This window comes from Bos javanicus, chromosome 18 (genome assembly GCF_032452875.1).
Source record: "Bos javanicus breed banteng chromosome 18, ARS-OSU_banteng_1.0, whole genome shotgun sequence".
Taxonomy (NCBI): Eukaryota; Metazoa; Chordata; class Mammalia; order Artiodactyla; family Bovidae; genus Bos; species Bos javanicus.
Window position 1 is genome coordinate 23366755 of NC_083885.1, and position 21798 is coordinate 23388552.

Consider the following 21798-nt stretch of genomic DNA (forward strand, 5'->3'; position numbering starts at 1 on the left):
CCTGGTATAGAGTAGGAAAGCAACAAACATTATTTCCCTTCCATTCTCCATCCCCTTGAGTGCACCCACCATAGATGAGCACAGAAAAGGAATGCCAGAAACCTTTTACCTCTCCTTCTGCTTTACCAGGCTGGAGATGAGTAAAAGTTCTAGAGAGTTAACAGGAGCACCTTCATGGGGAAAATCTTTGCAGTAGTAAGGATAGGCTAGGCTCTGCTGCAGTAACAACAGCCCCCAAGGCTCTGTGGCTTAACATAGTGAAGATTGATGTCTCTTTCATTCTGTCTGTCCACTGTGGGCCAGCAGGTGGCTGTGCTTCATTTAGTCACCCAGGGACTCAAAGATTCTACCATTTTTCGATGCCACCATCTCAACACAAGGTTGACAATTCATCATCAGAGGAAAAGAGAACAACAACATCAAAAATACAGTGGTGGCTCTTCATGGCTTCCACAAGGAAGTAATGTATGACCCTTCCTCTCATGTCTCAAAGGGGCAGGGAGGTACAATCTGCCTGAGTGCGTGCATTAAAGAGAGGAGATTCAGAGAGTGGAGGCCCCTACACGAGAAGCAAAAAGATGGACTGAGCATGCTTCATACAACCAAGTCCACAGAGGCTCCCAAGAACCCCACCGTGGTTGCTGTAGACCCGACTACCCCATTCCTCTCCTGGGAGGAGGCAGCTTTGCATGGCAGGCCCCCCAGTCTTTGCCAAGATCTCATCTGAGCCCATTCTCTCCCCTGGTTCCTGCTTGTGAGCAGCACTCTGAAGTTGCTATTGTTAACTTGTCTAAATAATTCATACACCTTTCTCAACTCACACGTGAGTTGCCAAACTTTTGGATGCTTCATGGCAACGTGATCAAATTGTCATTTTGTCACCTTATTTTCACCTCAGATTGAATCAAACTCCCCATAGAGCTGATGTTCACACAGTTTTTGCTTCTTTCTGAGAAATGCTCAATCAATATCTCCCTTATTTGCTTTCTATCTGTGGTTGGCTGACTGCATTAATGGCCCGCATTTTTCACCCCTCCCTGTGTCCCGGCCCCTTGCACATGGCTTTACACAGCCTCCTGCTCAGGGAGTGGGGTTTGTTTCTCCCAAGAATTTGAAGGCAGTGTTGAGGGGCCATGTTCAAGGAGATTGCCCTGTTGGGGGATTTGGCAGCAGCTGAGTTTGCCAGGCTAGAATGAATCAGGAAGAAGCCCCCACTGTGGTTCTGGGTAGTTCATCTCTTTGAAGCCAGACCCCAGCTGGCAGCTTGGACGTGGATATAAGGCCACCATGAATTGGAAGTCAGCAGTAGCTAAGCAAAAAGTAGCCAGAAACAGGGAAGGCAGTGGAGGATTGGGCTGAGTGTCCAGGAGAACAGCTAGAGACCAAACAGGAAATTGGAAAAGGGGAACTCCCTGGTGGTCCAGTGGTTAGGACTCTGTGCTTTCATTGTGGAGGGCCCAGGTTTAATCCCTGGTGGGATAACTAAGACCTAAGACTCCACAAGCCCCACAGCTTTAAAAAAAAAAAAGGAAATCGAAACAGGAAACAGAGTGGAGAGCCCTGGTGGCCTTGGACCAGGCTCACTGGACATTGTTGAAGACAGCAAGACCAGTTTCGGAAACCACCCACAGGTAAGAGGGGGATCCTAAGTTCTTTCCAGGTTTGGTCGAGCTGGATGAGAATCAAGCGCCTCTACCTGGCAGCCGTGGGAGAGGCAGGGCTGACAGCGGCTACCCTGATCACTCACTTTTCTCAAGAATGGACTATAGCAGCCCGCTAATCCGGGGTTCTCATTCATGGCTACAGATCAGATCACCTGGCACAGTTTAAAAAACACTAGTGCCCGGGACTTCCCTGGCAGTCCAGTGGTTAAGAATCTGTGTTCCAAAGCAGGGGCTGCAGGTTCGATCCCTGTTCAGGGAGCTAAGATTTCACAGGCCTCATGGCCAAAAAAAAAAACAAACCAAAACCCATAAAGTAGAAGCGTTATTATAACAAATTCAATAAAGACTTAAAAAAAATCACTAGTGCCTGGGCTAACCCTCCAAGGTCCTGATTTTACTGGTCCTGGTTGGTAGGATAGATCATTGTTAATAACATACAGCCAGGGTCAAGAACCACTTACCCAATCTTGTCTGTCCCCCAACCCTTCCTCCCAGGGCAGACCTCCACACTTGTCTTTCTAAACCACAGTTTAGTTAGGCACACTACCTGCAATTCTTGAAGAAAAAAAAAAAATTCACACACACACATACACAAGGATGAGAAAAACTTTTTGAGAGTAAATTTTTAATCTACTGATCATGCACAGAAGTTATTTAGCTTTAGAACCTGTAAGGTAACCAAATACAGACATTTTCCCCTAGCCATATATTTGCATGCCCTCCAAAGTAATGGTCTGACTCTAAAAAGATAAGCAATGTATTGTAAGCCTTCAGAGTACTTCATATTAAAGAGATTCCTTAGCAACTTAAAAATGACAAAATACTAACTTATCAATAACTATTATATACATTTATTCTTATCAAATAGTGGAATTCTAGGGTTTTACAATTATTTATATATTTATTTTCAGCTGTGTTGGGTCTCGCTGCTCACAGGCTTTCTCCAGTTGTGGTGAGTGGGGGCTGCTGCTGCTCATTGCAGTGGCTTCTCCTGTTGCAGCATAGGCTCTGGGGCGTGAGGGCTTCCGTAGCTGCAGCTCCCGGGCTCTAGAGCACTGGTTCAGTAGTTGCGGTGCATGGGCTTCGTTTCCCCGCGGCATGTGGCATCTTCCTGGACCAGGAATCGAACCCATGTTCCCCTGCATGGGCAGCAAGATTCTCAACCATTCTTGAACCACCAGGGAAGTCCAATTCTAGGGTTTTTACTAAAGAATCTTACATGCTAAAGAGAAAATAAAAGAGAATGCCAGGATACACTGATGGGGGAGGTTCTTTGGGACCTGGGGTCAAGGCAGGGCCTCTTGGAGAAGGTGTCATTTGATCTCAGCCCCAAGTGAAGAGAAGGTAGTAGTTATGGGACCATCTGGGGAAGAAGGCTTTCCAGGCAGAGGGAATCATCAGCGAGAAAAGCCGGCAGAGGTTTCCGGCTTGGTGATCAGTGAAGAAAGGCCATAGTGCAGCCTCTTCAGACGACAGACAGCAGTTTATCATCCCAAATACGGAGCACCCCAGCCAGCTGAAGGGCAGAAAACAAACACCACAAAATAAATGAGGAATAGGAGCCAAATACAGTTTCAAAGCACCATGAACAAGCACAGCTGGTGTTACAGGCAGTGTGCTGGGGACGATATTATGCGCTTTTGCATAACATTTATCAAGAACAGAGAATGGCATGGTCCCGCTCAGTTTTCCCTAGGAGTGATACAAAATAATCTTTTATTAATCTTATTTTAAATTTGTTACCATTGTACATGATCTCAGAAGACCAAGTGGAGAACATTTGAAATAAATCAAAGGAATAAATGAATATGAAAGAAAAGACAATTATATGCTGCAATAAAAATTTCTGCCCATTCTGTTACACTGTAAAGCATTTTGTAAATGTAAATATTGTACATAAATGTTAAATAAATCTATTAATATGAACTTCCTCTGGGTTTTTAAAAATAAGAATCTCGGTAGGCAAAGAGTTAGCATTTCATATTGAAAAGTTCCCTCAGGCCCACATTTTCCAGCTTCTAACAGTTATCACAAGGAAGCCATTATCCCAGTAGAGACAATGAGAGTGATGCTCAAAAGCCTTGAGTTGGGGGCAGACAGACTCAGGCTCAAATTCCTACATGGCCATTTAATAACTGCGTGACCTCGAACAAGGTAAGGTATCTTTCCAAGCCCTTATATTGAAATGTCTAAAATGTAATAATTCTTTTTATCGAAAATTGTTATTGTTGGAACAAAAGGAGGTTCTGTTGAGAATAGGGAGCAGTGGCCATGGCATCTTCATGTTCACCATTCCTCCCATCATCTTCTCATCAGAGGGCATGGCTGTGTGCAGGGGGCTCATGCTCACACACTTAGAAAAACGCGGGACAGGCTCAGGATAGAAGAAAACTGTGGCATGGCTGCCCCCCTCCCTTTGGAAGACTTGTAACGGACAAGCCCGCTGTAGCTTTATCCACCCATCCTCTCTGACAGTTAAGAATCCAGGACTGATGAGCTCAGTTTGTTGCCAACTGGTTGTCTGTATCTAGCCTAACCGGTTTGACTTCTCCTTCTTGATTGAGGAATTTGATAATAATCTTAAGAAGGGTTTCTGGAGAGAATCTTTCCTGCAACAAATTGTTACCCGGAAACTCATAAAGGATACCACCCATCCATACAAATAGAAATTCAACTATGTGGCAATTAGTTACTTTGGAGGACTATAGAGATTAATGTTACTCGTGATGGAGAAAGATATTCCACTTTAGGCATAATTCCCATGCTGCCAGCAGGGGTATGAACATATTTTTTTCCCTTTTCCATTCAAAACAAAGACAATGAGTGCATTAATTAGAAGCTGTTGGATTTATTCTAGGTAACAACTCAGAATATATATTGAGAGAGGGAAAGGGAAAAGACTAATCAGGAGTCATCTATCACTACCTCATCTGTTGGTGAGGTTACACTCCCAGGATTCCAGCTGTCTGTCCTGAGTTTACTCTGCTTCACAGCTTTGGACCCTCTGCAGAGTGACTGATCAAAATGCCCATGCCTTTGTGCTTCACCAGAATAACCATGGCCTCCTCTGGACCAAAGGGTGGACTGTTTCCTTACTGACATCATTAAACACTAGGTGTATCTGGATGACAAATTTTGTTCTCTGTAGGACAAAAAAGACACAGAAGGTTAGCTGCTGTTCCATGTGTGTGTGCTCAGTCTCTCAGTCGTGTCCGACTCTGTGACCCCATGGCCTGTAGCCCACCAGCCTTCTCTGTCTATGGGATTCTCCAGGCAAGAATACTGGAGTGGATTGCCATTTCCTCCTCCAGGGGATCTTCCTGACCTAGGGATCGAACCCATGTCTCCTGCGTCCCTATATTGCAGGCAGATTTTGATTACTAAATGACCTTATGAACACAAAGTCTTAAAGGTCTAGCATGGGTTTGCGGTGGTGATTTAGTCGCTCAGTCGTGTTCAACTCTTGCAACCCCCACTGACTGTAGCCCACCAGGCTCCTCTGCTCATAGGATTTCCCAGGCAAGAATACTGGAGTGGGTTGCCATTTCCTTCTCCAAGGGACCTTCCCAACCCAGGTCTCCTGCATTGCAACAGATTCTTTACTGACTAAACCACCAGGGAGCATGGGTGCAAGCACACTTAATATTCAAAATACTACATGAGTTATGTAGAATAAACAAGCTGTTGAGTTTCATGGAAAAAAAAAATTAATGACCCCAGAGTGAGAACTCAGGTTTAAATCTGAGTTTGATTACTGAGCAGCTGTGTGACCTTGGATGTGGTCATTTCACTTTTCAGAATATATTTACTCATCTATAAAATGGGAATGATAATATTTACTTCAGGTTCCTCATAGCACTGTGGTGGAAATTAAAACAGAGAGTGTATGTGAAAGCACTCTGAAAACTGCCAGAGGAGCTGCCGTGTAAATGGTATCATTATTACCAATTTCTAGAAATTATTGAACACCATATCCTTAGACCATATCAGCAAGTAGACACCTGACAAATGAGAACTCATTACTGTGTCATATCCCATTGTCTCTGGCTGTTTTCATCCTCAGCTGATAGGGTGGGCCTGTGGGCCCTGTTAGCATAAATCCTTGGTAGAGGGCATTTCTCTAAAGGTAGAAAGAATTTCTAGATCCTGTCCCACCGCACCTCTGTGTCCTTCCACATACTCATACTACCAAACATACATCACTCAAAATTTCTAAAGCAAGGTAAGAGAAACATAGGAAATATATAAGCTCCTCTGTTTTAGATTTCCCCACTGTTGTCGAGATTCTTTACAGATCCAAATGGCCACAGCCTCAACTCCTGAAATCCTTGTAGAATAATAACTGTCTGTTTACCATGTGTTGAGCGCTAACTGTAGTGGGTCACAGTGCAGAGTATCTTTTTTAATCCTCACAACAAGCATATGGAATACTGTTACTGCTCCCAGTTGAAAGATTGGGAAGTTGAGACTTGAAGAGGTTAAGCAACCTTCCTGAGGGTCATATGCTAGCTCCTAAGGGGCAGAGATAGGACTAGACTCTAGGTCTGCTTGGCTTCAAAGTCCATGGTCTGACTGCTGCATTATCAAGTTTCTCCTAAAACACTGTTCTGTTGTTATTGTTAGTTTTGTGTAGAACCTGCCATTGGGAGAAGTGGTTATTGAGCACTTAGACTTCTTCAACGTCAAATTAGAGACTGTCAAATGATTCATTTTTCCACCTAACAGATATTTCCAACCAACAAATACCTACTGTCTGCTAGGTATTGCACTGGGGAGGGAGGGGTCTGACACTGTGAATGAATCCTGTCTCTTAATCCTAAAAGAGATTTGGTGTAAGGATAACAAATCAATGACAACTTTTTCTCTAAGGTGTGTTGACATGTATTGCATCAGGAAAACCCCTTCAAATTATAATACAAATTCATGAGGATTTTCTTCATCATCTATAAAAAAAAGTCACCCTAGGATTTCTTTAATTTCATGCATTCAATCCATGAAACAATAAAAATTTGCTAGGTTTTTATTAGGAGGCAGTCACTGTGCTAACCAACCTAAAGACAATATTACATCTATGAACACTTGCTTTACTCACTGCCATTCCAGAAATACCAGAGAACATCAAATGTTAACACATGTTCATTCTTAGTTATGTAACTTGACAGGGAAAGAAGGTAGTTGAGATAAAAGTACATATATCTATAAAGCTTTGTGTGTATATATATATATATCTCCATATATCACTATGACCAAGAATTTGAGACTCTTCCCACTTTAAACTTTCACAAAGATGTTTTGAGCTTATAAACAATCTTCTTAATTTGCTCTGTGGGGGCTTCCCTGGTTGTCCAGTGGTTAAGAATCCACCTTCCAATGCAGGGGACATGGGTTCCATCCCTAATCAGGGAAATAAGATCCCACATGCTGTGGGGTATCTAAGCCCTCATGCCACAGCTACTGAGCCCACATACACTGGAGCGTGTGTGTAGCAACCAGAGAATTACACGTGCTGCAACAGAGATTCCCTGTGCTGCGACTAAGACCAACACAGCCAAATAAATAAATGATTTTTTTACATTTGCTCTGTGGAAGAAATGTTTATAAACCATACAATAGCTAAAATTAGGCTGCAAAAAAATAAAAGAGGTAAAGGGAGAAATGAAAGGCAGCACAGGTAAGCTAGAAGCTAAGTAAATTCTTAAATAAGCATCAGGGTTTTTAATGAGCTTTTCATGCTTTCTGAGCACCCAGATCAAATCAAGCTTTCATTTTTCTGAATGATGGTTCCACTTTGTACATTAAGCTTATTTTCAGATTTGTGGGGGCCTTCTCTTGGAGAGATAGATGTAAACTCCCCGAAGGAAATGGCCTGGCTGTATTTCTTTATACCTCCACACTGAACAAAACAATTCTGGGCACATAACAGGCACTGAATATGTACTTGCTGATTAACAGATTAAGATTCTTGGAAAGTTAACAGTAGTACATGAAAGATTGCAGAGAACATAAACAGAGATAGTACCTAAAAGCCACCATCTTCCCATCTGTTGGAAGCAGTTAGAATATGGTGGTTAAGAAGCCAAGTTCTGTCATTTTCTATTTATGAATTTTTAGGAAAATTACTTAATCTTCTGTGCCTCAGTTTATTTTCACCTATAAAAATGAAAACAAAACAAAACAAAACAAAACCAGACTGTCTATATTATAAAGCTGTTATGAGAATAAAATTTAGTTAATATAATAGCATTTATAACACTAGCATATGATAAATGGATAATAAATGTTAGCTATCATTATTTGTGATTCTTTTCTCTTATTTTTGAGACTGCAGAAGTGATTTAAAATGAGAAAGATGATGTAACAGATTGATTTACTTCAAAGATAATAGGAAATTTAGTTCTTTACCACCACTAAGTTTAACTTAAATAATGAAATTCACAGTTGACTTCAGGTAAAGAATGGCAGACTGCCCATGTGCATCTACTTTCACTCCCTCCCAAGACCATTAAAATGGCAGAAAACAATCTTATTTACTGGGCTGCATTGGGTTTTAGTTGCCACATGTGGGCTTAGTTGCCCGAAGGCATGTGGGATCTTAGTTCCACAACCAGGGATTGAACCCGAGCCCTACTGCATCGCAAGGCGGATTCTTAACCACTGGACCACTAGAGAAGTCCCAGAAAACAATCTTTCAAAGGGATAAACCCATCGGGATTTGGAGAATTAAGAGAGGATATAACAGCAAGTTTCTTCAGTCAAACCCTCACATCTATGGAAACTGGGTTTATATCAGTTCTGACATGGATTGCAGAACAGTGGGGAAGGATAGAGCGTGGTTGGAAAAACACAACAGAGCATCTAAGAGATGTGAAACAATGACAAAAGATCTGACTTATGTACAATTGGCATCCCAGGAAGAAAAATAAGGAGAAATAATACTCAAGAATATTCCAAAATGAATAACAGATACCAAACAACTCAAAGAACACCTAGCAGAATTAACACTCCGCTCCCCAAGATACGCCCACACCATATGCATATTACATAGAAACTGCTGAAAACCAGAGACAAAGGAAATTATGAAGGCAGCCAGTGAAAAAAAAGACACACAGCATATAGAGGAATGAAAATTAAAGACTTAAAGTAGACTTCTCCAGAAACTATACAAGGGATGAGGCCTCTGTAGCCGAACATCAGCAAAAACCTGTCAAGTCGGAATCCTATACCCAGCAAAAATGTCTTTCAAAAAGGAACAGGAAATAAAGACTTTCCTGAACCAAAACCATAAAACAAATATGAGCAAATTCATTGCCAGTAGATCAATGTTACAAGTAATGTTAAAGAAAGTTCTTCAGACAGAAGCATATAATAGCAGACAGAAATCTGAATCCTCGCAAAGAAATTAAGAGCACTGGAAATAGAATAACTAAAGATAAACAAAGTCCAAATTTAATTTTTTGTTGCTTTTAGTTGCTCTGAAAGATAACCACCTAAAGCAAAAAGAGTAAGATTGTGTATTTATAGCACATGTAAGAGTAAATATGTGGCAAAAACAGAACAAGAGATGAGAGAAGAAACTGGGGATATAGTGTCCTTATAGCAGACATGAAGTGGGATACAATGTGAAAGCAGACTGATTAAATAAGATGTACATGGTAAACCCTAAAGTATTCAATTTTTTAAAAAGAGTTGTACATGATAATTCAATAGTAGAAATACCATTGACTCATAGAAAATGCTCAATTAATTAAAAAGGAGGCAAAATGAAAGGAAACAAAAGACAAAATGGAACAAATAGGAAACAGCTGGTTAGATGGTAGATTTTAATTCAACCATATCGATAATCACATTAAATGTAAGTTACACTAACTCAAAGATAGTTATATTAGATAAAAAGCAAGTCTCAACTATATGCTGGCTACAAGAATACCACTTTAAATATAAAGACATAAATAGATTAAAAGAATGAAAAAAGATATTCCATGCAGACACTACTCAAAAGAAAGCTAAAGTAGCTTTATTAATATCAAAACAAGATTGGACAAGAAATATTACCAGTGATAGAAAGGCTTATTACTTGATGAAAAAGGATTCAATTCTCCAAGAAGACAGAAACATTAATGACTTTACGCCTATAATTTCAACAACTTAGAACAAGTGGACAAATCCCTCAAAAAGCACATCTTACCAAAATTAGCACAAGAAGACATAGAAAAAAATCAAAGAGCTTTATATCCATTTTCAAAATTGAATTCATAATTAAAAACCTTTCAACAAAGAAAGCCTCAGGTCCAGATGGCTTTACTCATAAATTCTATCAAAGGTTTAAGGACAAAACTAATACCAGTGTTATATAAACTCTTTGAGAAAATAGAAGGAAATGCTTTTCAAGTAGTTTAATGAGGCTAACATAACCCTGTTATTAAAACCTGACAAAGACATTACAAGAAAAAAAATTATAGACCAATATCTTACATGAATAAATATACAAAGTCTTCAATAAAATATTAACAAATCAAATTCAGTGTTATATGAAAAGGACAAATGTTATTAATAAATGGAGCTTATGCCGGGATTAAAGGTTGGTTTTACATTATGAAATCAATAGTTGTAATTCATCACATTAACAGAATCAAAGAGAAGAAAAATCTCAATTGATGCAAAAACATTTTTGACAAAATGTCATACTCATTCATGAAAAGAAACTTAGAACACTAGGAAAAGAAAGGAATTTCATCAACTTGATAATGGGCATATATGAAAAAACAACAGTTAATGTCATACTTAATGGTGAAATATTGAATGCTTCTCAGTTCAGGAACAAGACACCCAATGTCTCCACATCTATTCAACAATATACTGGAAACCCTATCTAGCACAACAATGTAAGAAAAAAATAAAAGTATTAAAATTAAAAAGAAGCAGAAGTCTTTTTTTTTGCAGTTGACATGATTGTATATAGAAAACACTCTAAGGAATCTACTCCCACAAAACAACTAAAACTGAAAAGTGAATTTAGTCACAAGAATTAAGGTCAATATACAAAATTTATATTTCAAAAGTTACCAGCAAATTATGAGAAAGTGAAATTAAAAAGCAATCCATTTACATTTGTAGGAAAGGCATAAATACTCAAAGATAAAGTTAAGAAAATATAGATAAGACTTAAATTCTTAAAACTGCTACATACTGTAGAAAGTTATAAATAAAAACTTAAACCATATAACATGTTTAGGGATGGGAAAAATCAATACTGCTAAAGTATCAATTCACCCTTAATTGATCTATAAATTCAATACAGTCCCAATCAAAATTCCATGAGGCTTGTAGTAGAAATTAACAAGTTGATTATATATGTACATGAAAAGGCAAAAGCTAAAAAATAGTAAAAATAACCTGAGAAAGAAAAACAAATTTTGAAAACTTGTACTTTTAAATTGTGCTGAAAACTACAATAATTAAGATGCTGTTACTTGCATAAGGAAGATAATAAAAGTCAGTGAAGCAGAATAAAGTCCTGAAATACACAAACACACACACACACACACACATCCTATGTGGAAAGGAAAGTTTTCCCAACAAATGATGCTAGAACAATTGTATACTCATATTTAAAAAAGAAAGAACCTCGACCTCTACATCACACCATAGACAAAAATTATATTTAGATAGGAAAGGAATCCTTCATGTAAAATCTGAAACTAGAAAGCTTCAATGTTTTCTAAAAGAAAACATAGAAGAATATTTGCATGATCTCCTGGTTGGCAAAGAGCTCTTTGATAAGATACAAAAAGTACAAATCATAAAAAAAATCATAAGATGGACATAACCAAAATTTAAAATTTCTCTTCATCAAGTAATACCACTGAGAATATAAAAAGATAAACTACAGACTGGGAGAGAGATTTGCAAAGTCGATTTCTGACAAAGAGCTTGTTATCTAGAATGTATCAAACTTCCATAAATCAATAATAAAAACATCCCCAAAGTGGAAACAAATGAGTATCAATAAAGAAAATTGACATACAGTAGTATTTTCATACAATGGAACGCTACTTGGTAGTTAAAAGAAATAAGTTTCTGCATGAATCTCAAACATATCATTTTGAGCAAAAGAAGTCAGGAACAAAAGAGTACATAATATCTAATGCCGTACAGAGAGTTCCAGAGCAGATAGGTCTAATCTACAGTGAAAGAAATAAGAAGGGTGATTGCTTTACAGAAGGGGACTGATTGCAAAGATCTATAAGGGAACTTTTGGGGGTACTGCAAATGTTCTGCAGTTTAGTGTACAGGTACGTCAGTATATTCTTTCATTAAAATATATATGGTGATGGACAGGGAGGCCTGGCGTGCTGCAGTCCATGGGGTCGCAAAGAGTCGGGCACGACTGAACGACTGAACTGAACTGAAAATATATTGAATGGCACATTGAAAATCTGTGCATTCATTGTATATAAATTATACCCTGGTTTTTAAAAAGAGTAATGAAGGAAAATCCACCTTCATGGTCAAGGGAAGAAGCAAGTCACATTTATGTAACATCCCAAAACTGGTAAAGCAAAACAACCTATTTCTCCCTGTGACATTATTTTCTAAATAATCTGCTGTAAGAATTGAAAGTGGTTGCTTCTGATGGGCAGGGTGGGGAGCTGGGGAGAAGGCTTAATTTTTTTTTATTTTTTAATCACAAAACCTGGAACTACTTGACCCTTCAAAAATCTGTGTATATATAACTTTAGTAAAAATAGAGAACAACAACAATAACAAAAATCATACCCATTTGCAAGTTGGTGATATGAGCTTCCATAGAGAATTACTGACATTCGTTTTCAAGAGGAAATTATTTCTGATGGGTGAATCTGGCAGAACTTCAGGCTGTTAAGACCAGGAGACTTGAGTCAGTCCATTTGCTGTTGGTGTTCATGTGGGCCACCTTGTTACCAGTCAAGCAGAAAAGACAGCAGGGAACTCAACACATCCAGGGTGATAATACACTGGAAAGGGGGGCATTAAATTAGAGGAAGTGAGCAGAACTGTGACAGAAACCCGGTCTGTACTCCCTAATTACAGAGCCTCACTTTCACCAAACTGACACCAATGTTAAGTCAAATTAAATATTGTCTAATTCACCAGCATATACAAGAATTCAAGCCCAGTGACTAGGTAGGATTCAGCCCAATAAAGGAAACTTGAGTACTTGTAAATGCTCAGTCACTCCCCCCACCCCACCCCCACCTGCCATCTCCACCAACCGCTACAAGATTTGTCCATTTTGTTTTCACGCATCTCCACTTCTCAGGGCTCTGCTTGTAATATTTACAGAAAAAGGCAATGCTGGTAAACAGTTTCACACAATGAGGTGTGAGAGTTGATAGGGTCCTATTCAAGCTCTGAACTCTCCTGATGAGCTGCCAAAAGTCGTTATGAATGGCCCGGCTGACAGGGTGATGACTGATAAAGGAAAAAACAAACAGCTCTGGTAATTCATGAAAACACACAGTGTTGAGACAACTCAAAGTGCGAGTGACAGTTAAGATAATGGAATTTTGGAAGTGTTTCTTAAAGGGATCCTCAGTATACAATTATTCTGTTAATAGATTCTTCCTTAATGTAGCTGGATCTTCAACTTTTTTTCCGCTGAAAGATATTTATTATGATCGTTGGCAGAGAGGTGCTGGTCTGGGCTTTTATACTATGATCAGTTTTTCATATAATTTCCTCTTTCCAGAGCAGGATGAATTTTAGCTGAAGCCTGTGCCTGCCATTTAAAGAAATAAAATATCCTATTTCCATTTCTATTATGAGAAACATTTCAAAGCATTCTTCCCTCATTTCTTTCATTTATAAACCATTTGCCACAAACCTTTGATTAGAAAATAAATATTGGTTTACACACTCAACTGCTAATATTTTAAAAGACAACAATTTAAATGTGGTTGAAGTCAATTTCCAATTCACATAGCCTATTTGGGGTTCGTTTCCTTAAATCAGGCGTGACCAAGCAAGAAAGTATCAATTTGTCACTGTTTTGCCTTTGTACCCAATGTTTTTTCATGAAGTGCATTGTGGTTCCTGTAACAATGGCCTATTTCTCAATTAATGTTTTAGAAAGCAGGAATATAAAGATATATATAAAGCATGTGTTTATGTACATAGACTACTGCAGTGAATAAGGGGAATGTGTTCACAAAAGTTATATTTTAGAGCCCAGCTACTGAGAGGTCTGGGAACAAGCAGCTTGTTAAAAATGCAGAATCTCAGTCCTGCCCAAACCACTGTCCCCCTGCCCCCACAGAATCACATAATTTGCATTTAAACAAGATCCCCAAGTGATTCATATGCACATAAGGTTTTGGGGATCTCTCTAATTTAGATGATTGAGTTTTTTACCTAAGCTTCCCTGATAGCTCAGTTGGTAAAGAATCTGTCTGCAACACAGAAGACCTCGGTTTGATTCCTGGGTTGAGAAGATCCCCTGGACAAGAGAAAGGCTACTCACTCCAGTATCCTGGCCTAGAGAGTTCCATGGACTGTATAGTCCGTGGAGTCACAAAGAGTCGGATACCACTTTTACTTTTCACCTTAATAGTTTAAGTTTTAGAGAGGAGAAAGCTTATAGATAAGAGGATCCATATTTTCCAAAAAGTTTAAAACTATGTCATAAATACTTTAAAGCTGCCTCCAAATTGTTTAATATCTTCATTCAAAGCTCTTACTTTCTTTTCCTCCCCTTGAAGAAGTCTTAGAGCATCCTTGAACTCACCAAGCCTTCTAAGGGAGATTCATCCTTTTCATGAATCATGTTCCTTTACCCCAAACATTGATAGAGTTGTCCAGCACATTCCTGAAGGATAAGCATGGTGGAAGGGTAGAGCCTGGATATTAAAAATCCAGAACCTATTGTTAGATTTAAAAAATTGAATCACTGTAGTGAACCATATTACTTTTATAACTAAGAAAAACATTTTAAAAACATTTAACGGAGAAGGCAATGGCACCCCACTCCAGTACTTTTGCCTGGAAAAATCCCATGGATGGAGGAGCCTGGTAGGCTGCAATCCGTGGGGTCGATAAGAGTCAGACACGACTGAGCGACTTGACTTTCACTTTTCACTTTCATGCATTGGAGAAGGAAATGGCAACCCACTCCAGTGTTCTTGCCTGGAGAATCCCAGGGACAGGGGAGCCTGGTGGCTGCCGTCTATGGGGTCACACAGAGTCAGACACGACTGAAGTGACTTAGCATAGCATAGCATAGCAAAAACATTTAAAACAATCATATTTTGATTGTAATGTTGACTGTTCTGCTAATATAAGACAGAGTTGAGTATTTTACAGGAGAGATGACAGAATCCTTGGAAAGGCCTAGACAATAGAAGTAGCTTTCACTCACCTGCTAAAGTCTGCAAAAATCCACCACTGGACGCATATTCCTTTCATTTTGTAGTTGATGGTATTTGTGGCATCTTCTTTAGACTTGGAGGGATCTTGAGATGTAGTCCAGCTCTCAACAAATTTCCTGGGTGTTGAGAAATGTAAAAACATGTAAACACTTAGGATGGACTTAAAAACTGTAAACAAAGACAAAAGACAAAGGGTAAACTGGAGGAAATATTTGCCTTCAGGGCTCATTTCCTCGATTGAAAAGGGGTCTATATAATTCAGGTGGAGAAAGATATACCAGTGGAAAAGTGGACAAAGGATATGGATAGGCAATTCACACTCAGAAGTAAAAAATACAAACAGGGAACAAATGCATGAAATGGTGCTCAATGATGTTGATAGTTAAAGACAAATCCAAGCAACTATGGGAGAATGGATCTTACCTATCGTGTTGGCAAAAATGAAAATACTTGATAACATCAAAGAGGTGCATTCATCCACTGTAGATGAGAATGTATTGGTCTGACTGTTTATAAGGGCGCTTTGGTAGTATCAATCCAAATTCTGAACATACAGAAATTCTAATCCAGCTACTTTACTGCCAGGAATTTAATCTAGAAGAATACTTGCAAAAGTACCTTAGACGAGATGGATGAGGCCCTGCAGCGCAGCATGACTTGCAGTATTAGATTGGTAGCATCTACAAGGAGCATCACTCCAGAGAGCTGGCAGCCATGACAGCGCAACCCAACAAAAGAAGACTACAGCATCTGGGGGCCAGCTGGGCTCTGGGGGGACTTTCTGCAACATGCCATTTGCCTAGTTTAGGCCTCTGCATGATGGAGTGACCACAGAGCCATTTTGCAATGGGATTACTTGAAAGTTGGCTTGTAGGAAGTATTGATCACCTCTTACGGTCTTTCTCCCCAGAAACTTGGTGCTGGAACAGCTCAGCATGTCACCTGACTTCAAGGAAACCACCCAGGTATGTCCAATGTGTGTTAAAAGCAGGTGCTGTTGATCTGATTCTCAGAGCTGTGTCACATTGACGACACACAGCCGATGAGTTAAATCCCTTTTGACACGTTACACCAGCCTCTGACATGTTACTGATGTAAAATGACATAATTTGTTGAAAATGGTAATATTTAAAACTATGATAATATATAGATCCAAATAACCAGCAGGTAATATCACTTTCAAATATTAAAATGGAATGATAGTAATTACTTGGTCCCATTCTGAAAATGCACCTTTCTCAGAATGATGATAATCACATAATAATAGCAACTAACATCTACTTAATACCTGCTATTTACAGACATATGTTATGTGGATTATCTCACATCCTCTTCACAACAGCCCTCTCAGGTAGGTATGATTAATAACCCCATTTTGTAGACTAGAAAACCAAAGGCCAGAGAAGTGAAGTAACCTGCCAGAGGTCACACGGCTGCTAAGTGGCAGAAGCCCCTTAGCAACATGGCTACATACGCCTTCTTTTAAAGGAATCCAGAAAATTCAATGGGCCTTTTCAAAGTCACTTCAAAACCTAGATGATATCTCTGACACACACACTGAAAAAGAAATACGGAGCATGTAAATGGTATGCTTGGCTTGCTACATGAAAGTCATCAGGCCAGTGATTCAGCTTTTACGAACCACTGTTTCTTTATCTTACAATGGAGATAATGACAGTACCTTCATTACAAAAATTGTGGTGAGAATTCAACACTGTTAGGAGCTGAATGTGTCTCCCTCTCCCTCATCCCAAATTTATATATTGAAGCCCTAATCTCTAGAACGGTTTGGAGATAGAGCCTTTAAAGAAGTGATTAAGTTATAAAATGAGGCCATTTGGGTGGCCCCCTAGTTAATCCATTCTAACTAACGAGGGTCCTTATAAGTAGAGGACATGAGGGCAAGAGGCACACGGATGCTTACACACAGAGGACTGGCCAGTGAGGACACAGCAAGAAGGCAGCCATCTGCAAGCCCAGGAGAGACCAGACTCGCCAATACCTTGATCTTGGACTCCCAGTCTCCAGAAATATGAAAAAATAAATTCCTATTCTTGAAGCTACTCAATGTGGTATTTTGTTATAGCAGCCCTGAAAAATATTTCAAATATATTTGGAATAACTACCATAATATCCAGCAAATAGTAAGTGCTCAGTAAATGGTTTTAGTATTAGTTCAGTTGTGAATACACACACACACATACACTGTCACACACACACTCACAGCCTTTGTTTTGACTTAAGGGGCATGTATCCTAAGGTACATAATATGAAAAATGCCTCTGGTCCAAACAAAAGACTTTTCATGAGACGTTTAATTAAAAGACTAAGGATTTCCCTGGTGGTCCAGTGGTTAAGAATCTGCCTGCCAATGCAGGGGACACAGGTTCAATCCCTGGTTCCAGAAGATTCCACATGCCATGGGGCAACTAAGCCTGCGTGTGGCAATTACTGAAGCCTGTGTGCCCTAGAGCCCATGCTTCACAATAAGAGAAGCCACTGCAATGAGAATCCCAGGACTGCAGCTAGAGAGTAGACCCCACTCATCACAGCTAGAGAAGGCCTACGCACAGCAAAGAAGACCCAGCACAGACAAAAATAAATAAAATTATAAAAAGAGAAATGGTTTAAAAAATTGAAAGACTGAACATAGTTCACTTTTCAAACTAATAAAGTCTAGTTAACACTGATTAAAAGTCAGTTACTATTATATGGCATCCTATTATGATGTTAAAACTGCATGTGACTTTCGAAAGTTCCTTTTTTTGCCTGGTAGCTACACGAAGCACATGTAGTTAAGTCTAGGCTGAAAACTGATGCCATTTGGAGAATAATACACAAAAGTCATGACAGAAAGAGGGTGAGAATATCCAAACAAACCAGTGTAGACTCCCAGAAAACATAGAACTCTGACATTTCCTTGAATGAAGCTGCCTAGATCAGAGCTGGTCTATAAATGTCTCCTGAAGCACCAGTTCCAATCACTTGCCTTAAACTTGTCTTAAGGAAGGTTCTAATGACGCATCTGGGCCAGGGGAAGAGTGCCAGGTGGATTAGGAATGGCTGTTTGAACAAGGGGAGAAACAGTTACTATTCTGGATCTGGAAATTAGTTGATGGATCCTTCTGACTCCTGAAGTTTACGGCCTATCAGATTCAGGCTATTATGCATACTGAATGCATCTCAATTCTGTAAGTCAGCAGTTCTGAATTCACTAAAAAGTAAGTGTTTTCCTTTATTCATCTATTTCTTGAGACATTTAAGCTTTGTTACTTAAGAACATAAGGAGAACACTGCCTCAGGCCAACAAAGACCGTCAACCTAATCACTGTGCAGGTTTCTCAAGCTGACAAATCCATACAATCAGAAGAGGAAGAGAGTTTTTCCTCCAGAAGTCACCATGGTAGCCTTTTAGGCTGCCGCCAACAAATAGGCATGTGGTTCACACATTTGCATCAATCTCTAGCTAGTTACTGTTTAAGTTAACTCCTGATGATTGCATGTTATCATGGAGGAGGCCAGGTCGTGGGATGTGTCACCCACTGAACTGTCCCCTGGAATGTGAGAGGGGACATATTGGCCCCACACCTGAACTTCATTTGTTTCTACACGGAGGACCGAAGCTCCCACTGTAAGCGTGAGTCAAGGCTGATGCAGTAGCCAGCCAACCCCGTCTCCTCAATGGAGAAAGTTATTCCTAATGATTAACAATTAGCATTTGCATCCAAAGCACCAAGCCCAGTTGTCTAAAGTAAGGTGCTAAGAGGTCTAAGAATCTGGGTTTAAGCCCCAAATGGGCCAATTAGCTTCACGCAGAGAAACCTGCAGCTCCACTCCAACTGTAGTCTGCCCTGTGAGTTAGGGGGAGGAAAGAGACAGAAGCCCAGAGGGACAGGGAGACTGACTCAAGTCAGGTTCAGCACCAAAGGGCAGGTGCTGCTGAGAGAACCCCGCCCCCTTTCTCCCCAAGATCATCACAACAGATGTGTAGTCCGCACTCAATACGTATCACTGCAGAAGGATAAGAGAAGATGCTTGATGTTCTAAGTTAGTCATTGCGTCCCAAACATGTGATGCCTGTGGCATCTCACACAGTTCCTTATGCACAGGGATGTGCAATAAGTATCTGTTGACTGGCTACATTTCAAAATAAAAATCAGCCTATTACTTTCATTCGATAGAACAAAGTATGCTCACATCTCTATTAAATCTGTTGAAGGAAGCTGGCTCATTAAGCAACTTATTGTACTGTGTTAAGGATTCTCCCCAAAGTTTGTAAATTAAAAAAGAATTATTATGTTACTTTAAAATTTCACTCAAAATAAGAAGTAGAACAAAATAAGAATTATGTTGGTTTATTTTCAATGGTGAAAACAATCTAGAAGACTTTAAAGACTTCTTCAAACTTTAAGAAATTCTAACAGGCAAAAATAAATTTTTTTCAAAAATCCAGCAGGCAGGCTGCTGTTAAGATGATGCCATAATTTAGAAACTCATTGTGCTTAATCCCGATATTAAATTAGTTAATAACTTTTTTAAAGAATAATACTTTTCAGAGAGAAAGAGAGCTATTCTTTTCATGACAGTCTGTTGGTAGCTAAATTGTCAGAAGTCACTATAAAGTAAAACATCAACAAACAAAAAGAGAGATGACTCCAGTCAGGGGGTGTCCGGCTTATATTTATTCTAGCTTCATTTATACTCTCCAGCTATGCACAGTGACAGTTTGTGAATGACACATTTCTCATGCCATTCTGGAAGCAGTGCCTCCTCAGGCTGGCTTCACTTGCCACCAGCAGAATTGCCATACTGTGGAAAACATTCTAAATGACTGCTTTTTTTCCTGAGAGATGCAAAAAGATGAGCTTTCATGGACAGCAAGGGATCCCTTAACTGATTCAGTATACTTTGCACATCGTGATAGGAACCTTCCCAATTGAACATTTAGTTATGCTTTTTAAAAAAAACAATAAAAAGTTGCTTCTAAAAGAATGCAATCTCTCATTCAAATATCGGGGTTTCTAGCACCTTATCTGAAGAAACCCCTGTAAATCCTCTCCCCTTTCATTGTCTCCTGAGAGGCTTTAATAACCAGGAAGCACAAAGATGGAACTTGAATTCAGGCAGCATAAGTGGTAACCTTCTCCCCCACTCCCTGTTCTCTACAACCCTGTGGAATGCTTTTTGAAGTCAGAAGGAGCTCCCTAGGAGGTGAGGGCTGACTTTGGCTGCCAGCAAACAGAAATGTTCAGCTACTTAACACGGGGCCACATGTGGCAGCTACAAAAACACCATCAGGATGTGAAATCTACTTGCTTCAGTGGTAATCCCCTTACCCTCAAATCTTTGCAAACCTAGGGAACTATGGGAATAGGTAAACTTGGTGGGGAAGAGTGGAAAGAAATAGCCTGTGATTTTAGTCCAAAATTTGTACTGTTGGGTGAATCTTGGAACATATCCTGCTGTGCTTTTTTTCCACATTGCACTTTGAGTCTGCAGTCTTGGGCTGCATGAGTGTTGTGTTTAACACAAAGCCTGGGGTGGCACAGGGGTTTTGCAAAACTGACTAATAGGTGTTTTATGTTAATTATAAGTCAGAAGAAAGGCGATGTCAGAGTAGGTTCCCAAGGTGCCCTTCTCAGGCTAAGCACTGTATTTACTTAAGTTACATCAGACTATAGCTTCCTTTACCCTGTGGACAGACGGCTGTGTGCACTTGCCCAGAATGATCTGGGGCCCACTTTTGTGCCCTTCTGTAGGTGCCTTGGTGAGCCACGGAGTCTGGTCCTGCTATTTCCTATGAGGCATCAGTGCTAAATGCAGTGCTTACCCTGCAAATGATGGGTGACTGGAAGTGTCAGGCATACGTTTTCTCCTCAGTGCCAACAGGAGTTAGACCAAATAGATGACCTTTGTGATCTTTTCTTCCTCTAAGGAGATCACATTCACCAAATGTGATCTTTTCTTCCTCTAAGATGTCATGACTCCAGCCAGTGATTCTGTGATGCTTTAGTGTAGAGGGAGGAAAACATCACAGAAACCAGTAGAACATGCTGACACCAACAGAAGCTTTGGCATCAGACAAAGCCAGGTCCAAGCCCAACTTCTCTCATTCATAAATGCTATGGACTGGAGCAAGCAATTCATCTTCTCTGAGTCACAGTTTCTTTATTTATAAAAACAGGAATAACAGAGATAATTTACCCCCTGGTGGGAATTAAATGAGATCATATATAAAGAAATGGAAACCCACTCCAGTATTCTTGCCTGGGAAATCCCAGGGACAAAGGAGCCTGGCGGGTTACAGTCCATGGGGTCGCAAAAGAGTTGGACACGACTTAGTGACTAAACAACATCAAAATGTTGCACATACAGTATGGTGCCCAGCACGTAGGAAGTGCTCAATAAATGTGAGCTCTCATTATTAACACGATGAATCAACTCCCAACCCAAGATCACTGATCTACACACTCTTTTCCAAAAAGGACAGGGCTTAAGTCATCACAGCTGGAACACAGATGTGAGGGAGTGAGGAGCAGACATAATCTTCCTCTCCACATGGATCCAGCTTCACTCCTTCGTAAAGCAGTATGTGGTCCCAGATCTGGCACTTGAAAGGCAACATGGGTGCCTCTGATGGCAGCTTCCTCCAGGCCAGGCAGAAGGAAAACGGTGTACTTCCTGCAGTCTAGAACAACCTATCTCTGCTGTGTTTATTTACTCAGCAAATA

The 21798-nt window shown here is 39.9% G+C and overlaps 1 long non-coding RNA gene across 1 annotated transcript; it reads right to left on the bottom strand.

Annotated features, from left to right (window-relative positions):
* Nucleotides 1-2262: 2262 nt before the first annotated feature.
* Nucleotides 2263-12883, bottom strand: LOC133230180 (uncharacterized). Its single transcript, XR_009730779.1, has 3 exons — nucleotides 12441-12883; nucleotides 4590-4806; nucleotides 2263-3180 (listed from the first exon to the last, which is right to left on the bottom strand). It is a non-coding gene; the product is annotated as an uncharacterized LOC133230180 (long non-coding RNA).
* Between the last annotated feature and the right edge of the window lie 8915 nt (nucleotides 12884-21798).